Here is a 15,633-nt window from a genome sequence, read left to right as displayed (position 1 = left end):
TTCAAGAGTCCGGCCCGTGTTCGTTTCCTTCAGCTCTTGTTCCCGGTAAGCGGTCTGGATCTTCTCGCCTTGATGCTTGAGACCCAGGGTGTTTGTCTTCCATCTGGTGTTGGTGATTTTTGTTTCCACGACAGGGGCCCTCTACTCGTCTCCATCCCTCTAGCCAATCATAAGCAGTTTCCGGTGTTTCAAAGAACCATGTTTTCCCTTCAGCTGCTACTCTAAGCCGCACTGGAAACAACATGGAGTAGGGTAGTTTGTGTGATCTTAGTGCTTTTTTGACTTCCATGAAGCTTCTCCTGCGACGGGAGACCTCTGCTGTATAGTCGGGGAAGAAAGCGTTTGTAGAGTTATGTATTCGAATTGGTGGGGAAATTCTTGCAGTTTGTAGGATCACGCCCCTGTCTCGAAAGTTAAATAATCTGGCCAGCACTGGTCTCGGAGCAGCTCCTGGCTTTGGTTTGCCAACAGGAACCCTATGTGCTCTCTCTACTGAAAAGAAACTTGACATTCCCTTGGGTTGCAGTCTTGTCTTGATCAGTTCCTCCACATAGAGGTCTATTGCTTGGGTGCCTTCGGTCTCAGGAACCCCAAGAATGCGTACATTGTTCCTTCTTGAGCGCCCTTCCTGGTCGTCCAACTTCTCCTTTAGTTGCTTGTTTTCTGGCTTGATTCGGGCCATCGCCGTTTGCAGTACCGACGTGTCCTCCACCAGAGACTTGGTGACCACCTCCACTTTCTTAACCCGTTCAGCCATTTTGTGGAAGTCTGCCCGCAGCAGCGAGACGTCTGTTGAGATTGTCCCTACCGTTGTTTGTACGCTCGATAGTGCTTTCATAATGTCCTCCAGCATCACTTTCTTTGCCCCTTCGCCTTCCGGTGTTTTCCCCGTCGATGGGCGTCCTTCCGTCAGGGGCGGGAAACTTTTGTCGTATGCATATTTGTCCAGTTTTGTCTGCGTTGTTTGATTTATAGGCCCCCTGCCAGACATGTTGCCCCGCTGGTAGGTTAATCAGGCAGCTGTTTCACTACGTTTTCACATTTGGGCACCGGGCTAGTTGTTAATCTTAGCCCTATATATGACTCGGCGGTTGGCCAGGACAGCGGTTCTAGTTCATCTGTAGCTCCTGTTAGATGGTCGCCACCGACTCGGGTTCTGGCGTGTCCCGGGTCACCTTGTTGTAGTGCTGACCTGGTCTACCAATGTTGCGTTTCTGGTTGCTCCGCAGTCAATGAGTGTTGAGGATCTGACCTTTAATCAGTGCCCATCGGGCCACCTCATTCTCTGCTATCCACTCTGTAAGGGCGGGGGGGCCGAGTTCGGCTTTCCAGTCGTGTCCACCTTCGTTAGGTCAGCCACGGCCGAATGTGCAGAGTGTATGTTTCGGGTCAGTCGTCCTCTGGCCTTGTTGAAACCCTCATGCTCAGGCTCCTGATTGCACCTTCGGTGTCAGGCCTTCCCCTCGCTCCGTCCCCGCTCGCGCCTGTCGCCGTGTCTCACTCTGTCGTTTGCTGGTCCCAGGGCACTCCTCACTCTCACTTTGTCTCTGCGCTCCAGGTATGACCAGTTCTGCCGTTGCTGTGTTTCCACACCCACTCCCCTCCTTCTCCAGCCTCAGTTTACTTTTTGTCCCGGTCTTGGCATATGAGGTAGGCCGCTGTCGGTTCCCCCTTTGCTTACGCCACTCTCTTCTCACCTTTGGTGGTGGGTCCTTCGCTCATTCCTGACGTGCTGTTAGTAATGCTGTGCGCGTGTACACCTGCGTCGGATATGTTGTTGTTCCTTGCCTTATTGTGCGGTGAGCGCAATGAGTCCCCGTGCCGATTTTTCCCGTTGCGCTGCTTTTGTGCTCCAGTTCCTCCCTCGCCGCTTGTAGCCGTTATGCTTGTGTCGCTGATTGCTGCCGATCATTCCCGGTTGTTCCGCTCGTGTTAGAGGCGTGGCGGTCTTTTGATTCGCCGGAGTCCGATACACCTTCGCTTCCGCTTACTTAGTCCGCTGTCTTTGGTTGCTGTGTAGGCCGCCGATGTTCGTCCCTTGTTTTCCGCAGTTCCCGGCTCCGGAGCGGTTCCGGACTTTTACCGGTCTTTGCCGCCTGGTCCTGGACCTCGGAATCAGCCCCTGGAGCTGCGTTTATTGCCGGATTAGCATGCGGATTAATGTCAAGGGCCGAGTTGTCACAGGAGCTCTTCGACTACACAGCCATCTTGGTCGGCTGCTAGCCACGCCCCCCAACAAACATCTCTTTTGATCACAAAACAGAACAGCTCGGTATTCCCTGAACACCTAATAACGAACACAGGTTTCTCTTCACCACATACCTCTCTAGAACTAACAGATGTTGTTCAAACCATTAGGTCTGGTTTACAACTGAAAGTGCCTGAATACTTCAATCTATGCAGTCACCCATTCATCTGTACTGTCACTTAGTCAACATGGATACCCTTAGTGCTCATCCTTACACTAATGCACACATACATCCACCCATTGAATTATTCTTGCATTCGCTCACTCACTTGCTCACAATACCTTACACACAGACCGAACAGTGATGAGTTTATCAGTCAGACCTATTGGTGTTGCTGATAGTTCGAGGTATGAGATCTTCAGACAGTGTGACTGTGAGTCTACGACAATGCTGTAAGTGACTTCTTGTTTGTGAGTGGTCAAGGTCGCTGCTGGTAGTGTGTGTCTGCTAGTCTTTAATGGTGTGAAAGTGCTCAATCCCAATAAACCTTGCATTGCTTACTTCGCAACAGGGAAGTAGACAGAATGGTGTGTGGTGGCGTTTGCCTCCTTGCTGCCAATACTTACGTTCTATTAGGCATTAGCACAGCATGTATTCAAGAGGGTAATAACGGAGTGCTATCTGCTCCAGTTCAATGGAGCGCTATTGTAATTAGTATGTCCAAAAGGAAGAGCTCTGAGAGTTGTGCATTTCATCACTCTTTTGTTCAGTAACCACAGGATCTGGTCTCATCTTGGGAGTTGTCTGAAAGAGTGTCTGATTCGGTTGATCGTTCGCCCCACCGTCACTGGGTCTGAATCTTGCTGCTACAGTTAAATCTTCCGTTGGCCAGCACCAGACTGGTGGCTTTTGTTACATCTTCTGTATTGTTATGAGCCACTGTATTCAGTTGATGTCACAGACTCAAGTAAGGCTATGCCTCAAATATCTCTTCAGGCTTTTTGACATTAGACGTAATAAGTGATTTGAGTCCCCTTCAAATACATTTAGTTTAGCATATATTTCAGACCTGTGTGCACACTTTCCATTTAATCTCTAGAAAGGAGATGACAGGAGATGCATTTTTCTTGTACAGATGGATTAGTAGTCTAGATAGATTAATTTTATAGTTTTCAGGAGTCTGTGGGGCATGTTATCTAGCTTTCTGGAGGACTCTATAGTTTAGCTGATGTGTCATGATTGGTCTTAGTGAGACACCAGGTGCCACTGGAGGAGCTGGCTCCACTGGGAAGAGTTTGGATAGTGAGAAACCAAGACTGTGCTTACCCACTCCTCCAGGAAGATTTCCATACTAGGCTCCTCTGTCATCTCTCGGACCTCTAATGTATGGATAGTGTTGAAGCAAGACTGTTTCCTTGAATCTTCCACTCTACACTATACATCGAATCACAGTTGAAGTAGCCAAACTGGGAGGGGAGCTGGGAACAAATAAACTAAAACAACAACTCGAAAATAATAAAGGAAGCACTTTCCCCATTCACCTGTTTAAAAACAAAAAGAAAGATAAAAAGGCATGGACTTCGTTTAACCTCCGCGATTGGGACTTCTCTCCCCCCGGAGGTCAGCTTTACTTTAAAATCTTGCCAACTCTTCTTTGAGTTAATTTTTTAAGGATTTGGCATTATATCTGAGCAGTGTATCTACTTTACATCATTAGCTGTCTTGACCAATTTATAGTTTGATTATAATAATCATCAGTTACTGTGAAGTGGAGAAGCTTGCCTATCCTTTTGGTGTCTGTGTGCTGTTTTTGAAACTCCAAACCTGATGAGACAAACGTAGAGCCTTGTCCAAATTCTCAGATTGGTATTACCGTGAGGATAGGAAAGATCACATATAGGGATACACTAATCAGTTTTCGCACTTATACTTCTTATGATTTTCTAAGTATCTAGCCATGTTAAATTTACAAATGCATGTTCAATATCAAAATTTGGTAATTCACAATTGATTTCAACAGCGCTTAAGACTCACTGTTCAAGAAACCCAAGTATTAGGAAAACTCTCAGTCCTTCAAAACTGGTTCTTAGTAAGCTCTTTTGTAAAATAAGCACGCTCCAGAGTTTTCTAAAGACCATTTTAGGTCTTGCAGGGTGGATCTTATCCACCCCTTGGACTTGTAATCAGTAAACAACAAACAATGCCTTACTGGAATTGAAAACAAAACTATTCTACTCCAAATCAAAGTTTGTAGACTACTTAGTTGGGAGGTGGATTGTTGAGAAGCGTCCCCTTGACTCCTGGATTTTCTGCTTGACTCATGATGAAGAGGCTGCTGCGCAGCTCCTCACCTCTTCAAGGCTTGTGGATGCAGAGTATTGAGAAACACAGAGTCGTAGTTGAAATAGCTGCATTTCCAAAATGGCTCCCGGGATGTTAAGATTGCACAAAAAGTGGTCCAAAGTTTTGGCCAGAGACTGCACTAATTGAGGTAGAGGCAGCACAAGCAAATTACTCTAAAGTCCTGCTGCCTCCTTCTTTTTTTATAAGAATCTATCTGCTGCTTAAATAACCTAAACAATTATGTTTTGAAAGAAATGTTATTTTGGCCTTGTAGTTATTGCAGTTATGTTTTAGTTCTCAATGCGACCACAAGGAATAATTACATTGCTTTTCTGAGTCAAAGATATTAGAGGGCCCTCCATGAATCTCCACAAAGGGAATGTGTTCTGAACTAACTGTAGAGAGAGGGACTGGTCTTATGGCAAGGATTGGGCCACATCTGTACAGCGATGTACGTGCCTGATCCGAGTTTTTGACAGTACCCTAGAGATGAGTCTGTTGCACATACTTTCGGTAGGTCACCCTGCTATTTATATGAAACCAGGAGTAACAGTTTCAAGATTATACAAAATCTACTTTGTAGGATTGTGCATTTCCAATTATTTATGTGCTGCTTGCTATCACATAGGGGTTTATAATGCATCTTGCTGTGTGGCTACTACAAGGCAATTATATTTTTGTCACCATATCTTCATTTGATTTTGTTTGTGATTGTTTCTTTAGCGTGTTGGCATCGGGGGAGCCCCTCATCCCCGTTCTTGTGGACACAGCGGTTATTGTTTACTTGGTCTTATCCAATGTCGTTACCGCCATGAGGTGGGACCGCTTTCACTCTGCAGTTTACTTCTTATCGCCACTCCATGTTCAGCACACTCCCCTTAGTGCTCTGTTTTGAGGACACTGTTTCGAGGAGGACTCTGGTTTATAGCAGTGCGGGTCACTCAATCGGATGATTTCTGTGTGGCCCTTGTGTCTGTAAACATAAGAAAGGTGCGTGTTCCAATTCTTTAGGGCTTCACATCATAGTACAGGTGCCAACGTGCAGAAGCCATAGAGGAAAGCTGCACCCTGCCCAAAGTGTAGCTTATTATTAAAAAGAATAGTATAGATCTCTTAGTTGTGATTTGATGGTAAAAATGTTGATAAGATTAAATAAATCACATGCAAGTTACAACTAAACTGATATGTTCATCTCAAGAATAGATTCACTTACCTTGAGCTGACGAGGTTCAATACATAATGTTCATCCCAAACATCATCAACACTTTCTTGCGAAACTGTTAGAAAGCACTAATCTTGGGATCCAACAGTACTGATCTAGAATTTTGCATTTCACCGCATCCCCAGCAAACCGCACGTAGTTGCAATATGTAGATCAACCTCAGATATGGGCAAAGGAGAATGGGATGAGAGAGAAAACTCTCTGTAGGTATTGTCAGTTTGACCGGTTACTCTGCTGGGCATAAGCGTCTTTGAGTCCCAGTGGATATCTAAAGACAAGCACTTAGCACCTAACCAATACAGTGAATTACCTATCACTTTCTACAGAACTGATATACCTTGAGAGTATTTTTTATTTTTCAAACCCTCTGTTTTAAAGCAGATACTGGTATCTCTGTAACACTGAAGCGTAAATTAAACCTTTGTAATGAACGTTTAGAATAAACTCACTCTCTCTCTCTATAATGAGATAGCCTTTGGCTAACTGAAATCTAATGAGCATTCATAAGTACTATATATCTCTCATTGAATACCAATCAATTCCTTCCATATACATCACCACTATTAGATATGCTTTATGTACATCTTGACTATTCATAGGCCTTTATGTAAAAAAAAAAATCCCTTCTGTTGGTTCATGTTTCAGATCCTGTAATGTACAACAACATATATAGTTCTCTACTACTTCTAGAAAGTTCAGCTTTTGTACTTTTTTTAATCAAAGTTTGTTTTCCAAATATGGCAATATATTCTTGAATACTTCTCTGACTGAAAGAAGAAAGGTAAACTGTCCGAGAGATTCCTGCAAGAACTAGAATCAAGGTCCAGGCTGTAGCGACTAAGTATGTCACTACTACTATGTCCAGACAAAGTAAACCTCCCATGGAATCATGGGAATAGTAGTTTTGTATTCAGACACTCACACATATTGAGTCCTCTGTGTGCATAGTGTTTTACCATGCACCTGTGGCATTTTGTGACCTCCTTCAGTCTTTTCTTCCTTTGAACGATCTTGGTGCGAGCAAGTTTGAAATGTGACATTTGTGCGTTTGCCAAGTATTGCAAGTAGAGAGACACAGATCATGACAAAGACAATTTCAAAATAGTTACTACTGTATATATCACATCACCTGGTTATTTGCAGAGAAACGGGTAAATAAAATAAAAATACACAAATAAACTCAGACTATAGCACACATTATTACTAGCATACTTCCTTATTCTAGAGGGAACATCTTTTATCTTTCTTTAGCCCATTTGGCTGTAAAATTGATAACCATATAATGTTTGACAGCTGATTTCCCATTCAAACAAATTCAACAATGAACACTATCAATGGTTTCCCAAAGTTCTGCAGCTACTGCATATCAATCATCATTCCACCCGATAATACCAATGTTTTTAATGACCTGATATCGTAATTAGTATTAATGCTATCCACGTATTGAAGTCCATAAAGACACTGTAACATTGTAAACCACAACCTATAAACAACATGTGGACTCTTACAGTTAATGAAATATCTGACATCAAATTCTATTATAAACGTGCATCTATGTATAGCAAAACTATATATATTGCAATCTTCAAAATAATAACATCCTTTGTTGTATAGTCATGTTCTTCTAGATTTATTAGGCCTAAACATACCTTTAGTCCTGTGCTCATTAATATACTCTGCCAGAAATATGATTTACTGGCCTTTGTGGTCGGATGGTACCAGTGGCGTCACTAGGGTTGGTGTCACCCGGTGCGGGTAACTCATGGTGTCACCCCCTCACAACTTACCGGATGGACCATCTCACCCTCTGCCTGCACCATGTCCCCTCTGCCTGCACCATCTCCCCTCCGCCTGCACCATCTCACCCCCCTTCCTGCACCATCTCTCCCTTAGCCTGCACCTTCTCTCCCTCTGCCTGCACCCTCTCCCCTCCGCCTGCACCATCTCTCCCTCTGCCTGCACCATCTCACCCTCTGCCTGCACCATCTCCCTCTCTGCCTGCACCATCCCTCCCTTTGCCTGCACCATCTCTCCCCTCCGCCTGCACCATCTCTCCCCTCCGCCTGCACCATCTCTCCCCTCTGCCTGCACCATCTCCCCTCTGCCTGCACCATCTCCCCCTCTGCCTGCACCATCTCTCCCTCTGCCTGCACCCTCTCCCCTCCGCCTGCACCATCTCACCCTCTGCCTGGACCATCCCTCCTTCTGCCTGCACCATCCCTCCCTTTGCCTGCACCATCTCCCCTCCGCCTGCACCATCTCTCACCTCTGTCGGCACCATCTCCCCTCTGCCTGCACCATCACTCCCTCTGTCTGCATCATCTCCCCTCCGCCTGCACCATCTCTCCCCTCCGCCTGCACCATCTCCCTCTCTGCCTGCACCATCCCTCCCTCTGCCTGCAGCATCCCTCCCTCTGCCCACAGCATCTCCCCTCCGCCTGCACCATGTCTCCCCTCTGCCTGCACCATCTCCCCCTCTGCCATAATGGACTTCCCCATATTTACAAGGCCATGTAAAGACATCCTACATGACTTTCATGGCTTTGAAAAATATGTTTAACCTTTCACGCATAAGTCTGCGTGAAAGGGGCATTCCATGGGTGTTGCTGTGAGTTTCCCACGCAACATCCATGGAACTTGATGCATTCCTAGAATTACAACATTTTGTAAAGCTGGGAATGCGTCAGAATCCTACACCTCCCCAGGAGAGGCGTAAGGAGGCACAACAAGGAGAAAATATGTATGTTTTCTCTTTCTATGCGTGTTGATTGTTTTTGTGCACGAAGTTGTCCATTCCTGCACACAAAAAAAATATCTCCTCAGCACTGGCACCCTTGCAAAATGAGGTAAGGGTGTCTGCTCTGATGCATGGCTGCTGTAGTGCGCTGGCGCAGGGGAGAAGGACAGGAATGGGCCATATCTTGTAGTTACAGAGCATTCCTGCCATTTTATTTTGATGCACGACAGAGCAGCAGGAGGGCTTGCTGCGCTGCTGTGTGTCAAAATATTGTAGATGAGGTCTATTGTGCCTTTGGAGAGATGCCTCAGTCACAACAGACATTCTCCTTAGGCCCTAAATCCTGATGGGATCATTTTGACCGTGAAAGTACAGGAAGCATGGGTATTGGTAATTTTGTGCTGCCAAATCACCTATGGATTTCGAGATAGCCCCTAAAGAATGAAGAGTTCACATCAAAACTGGGGTTGCCACACCTGTTTCCATCACTAATTCACCAATTTCTGGCCTTTTTCTGGAGACATATTCCTCCATGTTTGATCTGGTGAATACGTCCCCAGAACAACCAAAGGTGGGGTTACCCCATCAGAACAAATTCCCTAGTCAGATGATCATGTTTTGTTTCTGCCGAAACTGCGAGTTCTGAGTAACTCGAAATGATGGGTCTGATGTGTAAAATAATGCTTTGGCAGGTGCACGCTCACGAAATTGCACACCACACATATTGCCTTCAGCCTAATCTCATTGCCTCAATAATAGAGCAGACCCACCCACTTGGACCTACAGCCACCCTTGTCCTTTCAAGCCTATCTGTCCACCTCCATAAAATGTCCTCTCCACCTATGCCTCCTTTGTCCTCAGCCTGCCCCTCAGTACCTATCGGTCGCCCCATTCCCATCTGATCTCCAGTTAACTCCTTAATTACCTTTTGACGTGGGCTTATCAATTTTTATGCCCACCCCTCTCCGAACTGGCCTGGCAGTCCAGAAATAAAATAAAGTATAATTCATACTAAAAACTCCAGCAAGTAGTACGCATTCCCCCCAAAAATACATGCAGGCATCATTGTCAATAAATAACACATAGTCCTCAAATTCAATTACCCTATGAATTCGGTGAGTCCTTTCCAACTCATAAAATACCCTTATTTTGCAGTTGGCAGCCTTCTTGGCCTTGCTTCATGCCGCAGGCCTGAAAGCTCCCATCCAAACTCTCTTAGGAGCCAGTTTAGTAAATAACAAATATGTCCTTGCACAAGGGTCCTTTTATTAAATATAACATCTTTTTTAAGTTAATCGTTCACCACCCACAGGGGCCCACATTTAATAATGATATGTATAGGGTTTGTGACACAAACCTCTCACAAAGTATTAGAATGTGATTAACTATCCATAATTTGCATTGGATACTATCCCAAAGTAACTCAAAGTTGCGCAATGCGCTGCTTTGAGTTACTTTCCGTCTACGGGGCATTCTGTGTTTAGTGCAGGGGCGTTGCCATGTGACCACTGATGGGCTTTGATGCAAATCCCTATCTAAATCATTGGTAGAGAGGGGTTTGTGGCAAAATGTTACACCTCCTCAAGACAGGTGTAACGAGGAGAAAGGTTTTTAAATTCTCCTCATTTGTCCTATTTTACATGTGAGCTGCATTGTACAGCACACATACATAGTGGAACAAGCCTAAAAGCATTGTTTTTGTATTGGAAGCCTTCCTTCCAGTACAAAACCTATGTTTCAGAGAACGCACACCCTTGCACTAAGGCATAAGGGTTTGTGCGTTGACAAATGGCTGCTATAAGGAGTAGTATAGCCAGTGTGTCATGGGCCTTGGTGCAAGTAAGGAAATGTCCCTCTGGTACTGATTGAATTATAAAATACTACAATAATCAGGGTTCAGTGGCTCCTCGGAGATCAGTGGGCCCGTGCTACTGTACCTGTAGCACCAATGGAAGCTGGGCTGCTTTCTAAGGTGCACCAGCACTGGTAGAGAGAAAACATTCACCATATCGTAGTAGATACAGTACATTCTTTTACTCTCCCTTTGAAACAAGACATTGAAACAACTTTGATGCACTGTTGCATTGTCTCAAAGAATAGCAAATCTGTGCCCAAACATTTATTGTTATGCAGCTCAGCAGTATTTATTTTATCAACCTCAGAAGGATGAAGGCTGAGTGGGCTCACTGAAGTTAAAACGTGTGACCATGAGGACAAACACAAACTCATAGAGTATGTCAAACACTGGCTTTTAGAGTAGATGCATGTGCCCACTAATCCACGGGACCCATCACCTTAATTTCTCTCAAATCCGTTTTCATTTGTTAAAGCAACACCATTCCGAGTCACAGAGACAAATTGTGTATTTCTAAGGTGAAATACTTAAGCCGCTCAGTAATAGTAGGCAAATAACAAACTTGAATTACAGTTGTTCACCGAAGCGCTTGCACTCTCTGAATATTAAACCCATTCGACTTTACAAAGTGCTGCCTTTTGGCACATTTCCTAAGGCCTTTCGACTGCACAATAGAAAATAAAAATTTTGAGGCAGTTTAAATTCCTAACATAAAAATGCAGCCTCCAGCCCTAGCCACACATACCTCCTAAGAGGCATACATGGGCAGACAAAATCCTCCTCACCATTTCCTTACCTTTCCCAGTCTGACCCCAGCTTCGATTTTTTAAAACTAATCACCACCGGTTTACCAGTGCATATCCTCTCATTGGAAACACAACACCGCCTCTTGCTCAAGTAACTCTGGGACCCTGTGGCCACAAGAACACCCAATCACACATAGCATGGATACTCTCCCCTCCCACTCTGAGATGTCACACTTCCCTACCGCATGTTCCTTTCGGTTTCACATCCTTGCCAGCATTATTCACCCCATCTCCACCCTGACAGCTTGTTGATGGTCGACGTAGCTATGTTGTGAGCAAAGTTAGCTACCAGCCAGAGGTGCTGCATAATTGTGAACATCAGAGCTGTCACGTGGCCTCATGTCCAGTACGACACCTGCAGCCAGTTTGTTTTTCTTTTATCCAAAAGGTCTAGGGCTTGCAGTCACCTGCTACAATGACAGACGTTAAACTGCTAATCAGATAATACAGAGAGCTATTGGCTATAAATCCAGGGCTACTAGAGGTATCAGACAAAAAATGTGGTCAGTTGGCTGCAGACGTCACTGAGCTCAGTAAACCATACGTCACCCCAAGGAATGGTCTGTTTATCTGCACAGAGATCATCGTGTAACCCCCCACTCTGTTTCGCTTCCCACGCTGTCCCCAAGCACAGATTTGTAGGAATGGAGAAGCACAAGCAAATATGTGATCAGTGCGCCCTGACATCACCAATAGCAAGTTCAAACAATAAATCATCATTCACTGGCCGTCTGTGTTTAGAAATCTCCAAGTCGTACTAAATGGCCAACATAAAAATCTTCCCTTAATTGTTCAATTACCTTCGATTACACAATATCAAATGTCTGCAACACATGACTGAAAATCGTATAAAAGGCAGACGAGCAACAGAATCTCCTCTGTTAGTTAAAATAATGTGGGACACTAGCAGAGTCTAGCGAGTCAATTGGGTTTGGGATAATAAGGTGCATTAAACTGATACTGCAGTTTTATCCCCCATTTGTGCACATTTAACGTAATATAAGAAACACACATTGGGTGATTAGCAAAGTTAAATTGACCGACCGAAAACGTCCACTCTCAGCCACTTGGAGGTTTAAACAATACCAAGCTAGATTCTCCCTGTTTGTAATCTGCCGGCATTTTTTTTGTTCTTGCTATTTTTCTACTGAGCATTACCGTACTGATAAATTCATACTCGTGTGATCCTGATGATCTTTCCGTTCAGCCTTGCGGGTAGAGGGGGGTCATGGCCTCGCCCGATCGGCTCCCTGAACTCCCGAAAGGGCAATCCTCCAGGCTGCCATGGTACCTGAGTTTGAGACCCCCAGATAACCCACATCAATTATTTTGACTATTTGGTCGGAAACCTATTTTGTTTGGTCCCTACTGGAAGCATCTTTATTCTTATTACTTAAAAGAACTTCCCAATTTCTAAGATTAAGTTTACCCCTTCCTTTGATTGTGGTTCTTTCGCCAGTCTGCAGCTTGAAGTGATTGTGTTCCATGAAGGGCGTGTCAGGGTCTGTGAGTGTGGTGCACTTGATCCCTTTCTAGTGGATGATCGCCAGTTCTCTGCCTGGTCGGTGGAGTTGGAAGTAGTTTGCAATCAAGTATCCGGTTGGCATGGCTGTCGCGATGTCTGGAGCTGATGCTGTTAAACCTGGTCTGGTCCATGGGTGTCGATGTTTGACCTCCTATTACCCACAGGTTACTCCATATTTAGGAATGACAGAACTGACAACACGGGGGGAGGTGTTGCAGTCATCTTTAGAAACGCCCTCCAACTTAAGGCTTCTCCAATCAGTTCCTCCCTCACCTTTGAATGCCTTTCTCTTGAGCTTCAATTGAAACACCATCCACCGCTCAGATTCCATATCATTTACCGCCCGCCTCGTAGTGGCCCTTCGTTTATAGAAGATCTCACTGACTTCATCAGCGACCAATACACACAAAGTGACAATCAGACCTTCGTGGGTGATTTTAATCTCCACTGGGGCGTTCTGCAAGACTCCTCTGCGAACTCTCTGGCCACCTTCCTCTCTACAAACGATCTTATCCAACACTGCATTGAACCAACCCACTCTAAGGGCGCAATCCTGGACCTTGTTATTTCTAAAGCAGGCATGCTTTCTACCTCTACCCCAATCCATGTAGATTGGTCTGACCATCACCTCATCCCATTCTCTCTTCAACTTTCACACTCGATAACTCTTGGCCAACCCAAGAGGGCCATCTCCTGGTTCCGTGATGGCAAAAATATTGATGTCGGTCCCCTCTGTGAATCAGCTTTGCTTTCACTTCCAAGGCTAGACCCAAACATAGCTGTTGACGATCTCACCTCCCAATGCCTCACAGTGCTTGCAGCTGAAATTAATGACGTCGCTCCACTCAAAAGCAAAAGGATAAGGCCCACTCCCTCAGCACCTTGGTTCAACAAATCCCTTTATGAGGAAAGGAAGCAGCTAAGATTTCTGGAGAAGCAATGGAGACAAGTGCCCTCCACAGACAATTTAGCCATGCTTCGCACAGCAAGATCCAAGTACCACAAGCATATCTTCCTTGAGAAAGCGGCGCACTTCAAAACCCTCCTTGACTCCGCCAAAAATAGACCCAAAAAACTATTCGATCTCATCAAGATTCCGAGCTGCTCTCCCCCATCCTCCGAGGTGGAGGATTCTACTAAAAGAGCAGCGGACTTCGCTATTTTCTTCGATGAAAAAGTGAAATCACTTGTGGATCAGGTCGCTCATCCTACACCTCCAGAGGAGCGCAAATCCTTAGCCATTTGGCAGAGCTTTGACCCCATCTCTGAAGATGCCCTTCTCAAGTGCATACGCGAAACAAAGCCCTCCAACCATTCTCTTGACCCTATCCCCAGTGCCATTGCCTTGGACTTCTATACCCACTCCCTTTCCTATTGGACCACTCTGATCAACCTCTCCCTCTGGCAAGGCTCCCTTCCTGTCTCCTTCAAAACTGGGCAGGTCACCCCTCTGCTTAAAAAGCCCACTGCTGATGCGAAGGATCTCAACAACTTCCGCCCAATCACTAACCTTCCCTTCCTTGCGAAGATCACAGAAAGATGTGTAGCAAAACAACTCTCTCGTCATATCAAGGACAATGATCTTCTTGACAATTGCCAGTCTGGCTTCATCCAAAACTGCAGCACTGAAACAGCCCTACTGCAAGTGGTTGATGACGCACTGAGGATACTCGATTCGGGGGGGTCCTGTCTTCTAATTCTCCTTGACCTCTCCGCAGCCTTTGACACTGTCAATCACAACACCCTCCTCAATATCCTTCAACAGAGAATGGGCATGGAGGGCACTGTGCTTAAATGGTTTGCATCCTTCCTCTCTGACAGATCCCAAATGATCAAAATAGCGAACAGTCTTTCTTCTCCTGTGGCGGTAGGTCAGGGTGTTCCTCAAGGCTCTATACTTGCACCCACATTGTTCAATCTCTACTTAGAACCACTGGGAAACCTCCTAAGCAAATCCGGGATTCACTATCATCTCTATGCAGACGATACTCAACTCTACCTCAAGGTTGCCTCCACTCATGATCTCTCCTTCCTAAGCTCTACTCTGGACTCAATCCAAAACTGGATGTCAACTCATCAACTGATTCTGAATCCCTCCAAAACTGAATTCCTCCTCTTCTCCTCCTCACTCTCTCCTCCCCCGGTCCAATCATGGATGGATCAGATGAATCTACTAAACAATAAACCCAGCATTGTCGACAGCGCTAAATCCCTTGGAGTCATTCTAGACAAAAAACTCAACCTAACTCCCCACATCAATTCTATTGCTAAATCTGCTCGTTACCAACTGCGCCTTCTTTGGGGAATCCGACGCTTCTTCCCGGAGCAGGACCTCATCACCCTGGTGCAATCGCTGGTCCTCTCCAGACTTGACTACTGCAATTCTCTTCTTACTGGCCTTCCCAAATCTCACCTGTCCCCACTTAAGTCTGTTTTCCATTCTGCAGCTCGCTTCATCTATGGGGCCAAAAGAAGCGATCACATCACACCAATGTTATCCACCCTCCGCTGGCTTCCCTTCGAGGCTAGAGCTATCTACAAGACCGCTTGTATCACCCACAAAGCCTTGCACTCCTCCTCTCCTCGCTACCTAGCGAATAAACTGAAACTCTCTGGAGGCTCTAGACCCTCATGCAATGCGGAGAAACTACTACTTGAACCTCCCACTTTCAAGAAGGAGAGAACAATGGCCCAATCCTTTTCAGGCAACGCAGTGAGAATCTGGAACTCCCTTCCGCCTCAGCTCCGGACCACCGCCTCCTCCCAGGCCTTCAAAAGGGACCTCAAAGTTCTCCTCCTCCAGAGACACCTCCAAAAGTAATTCACGTCCTCTTGTTATTTGGAGGAAGGCTTCCCACTACTGATAATTTCCACGACCATGGAAGTGCCTTCCCAGTGTATTCCTGGGGTTGGAGTATCTGCCTCTTTGGAGTATTCTCCATGTACCTGTGTTTTG

This window comes from Lissotriton vulgaris, chromosome 5, assembly GCF_964263255.1.
Source record: "Lissotriton vulgaris chromosome 5, aLisVul1.2, whole genome shotgun sequence".
NCBI classification, from domain to species: Eukaryota; Metazoa; Chordata; class Amphibia; order Caudata; family Salamandridae; genus Lissotriton; species Lissotriton vulgaris.
The sequence above is the reverse complement of the archived record's forward strand: the minus strand, read 5'-3'. Positions refer to the sequence as shown.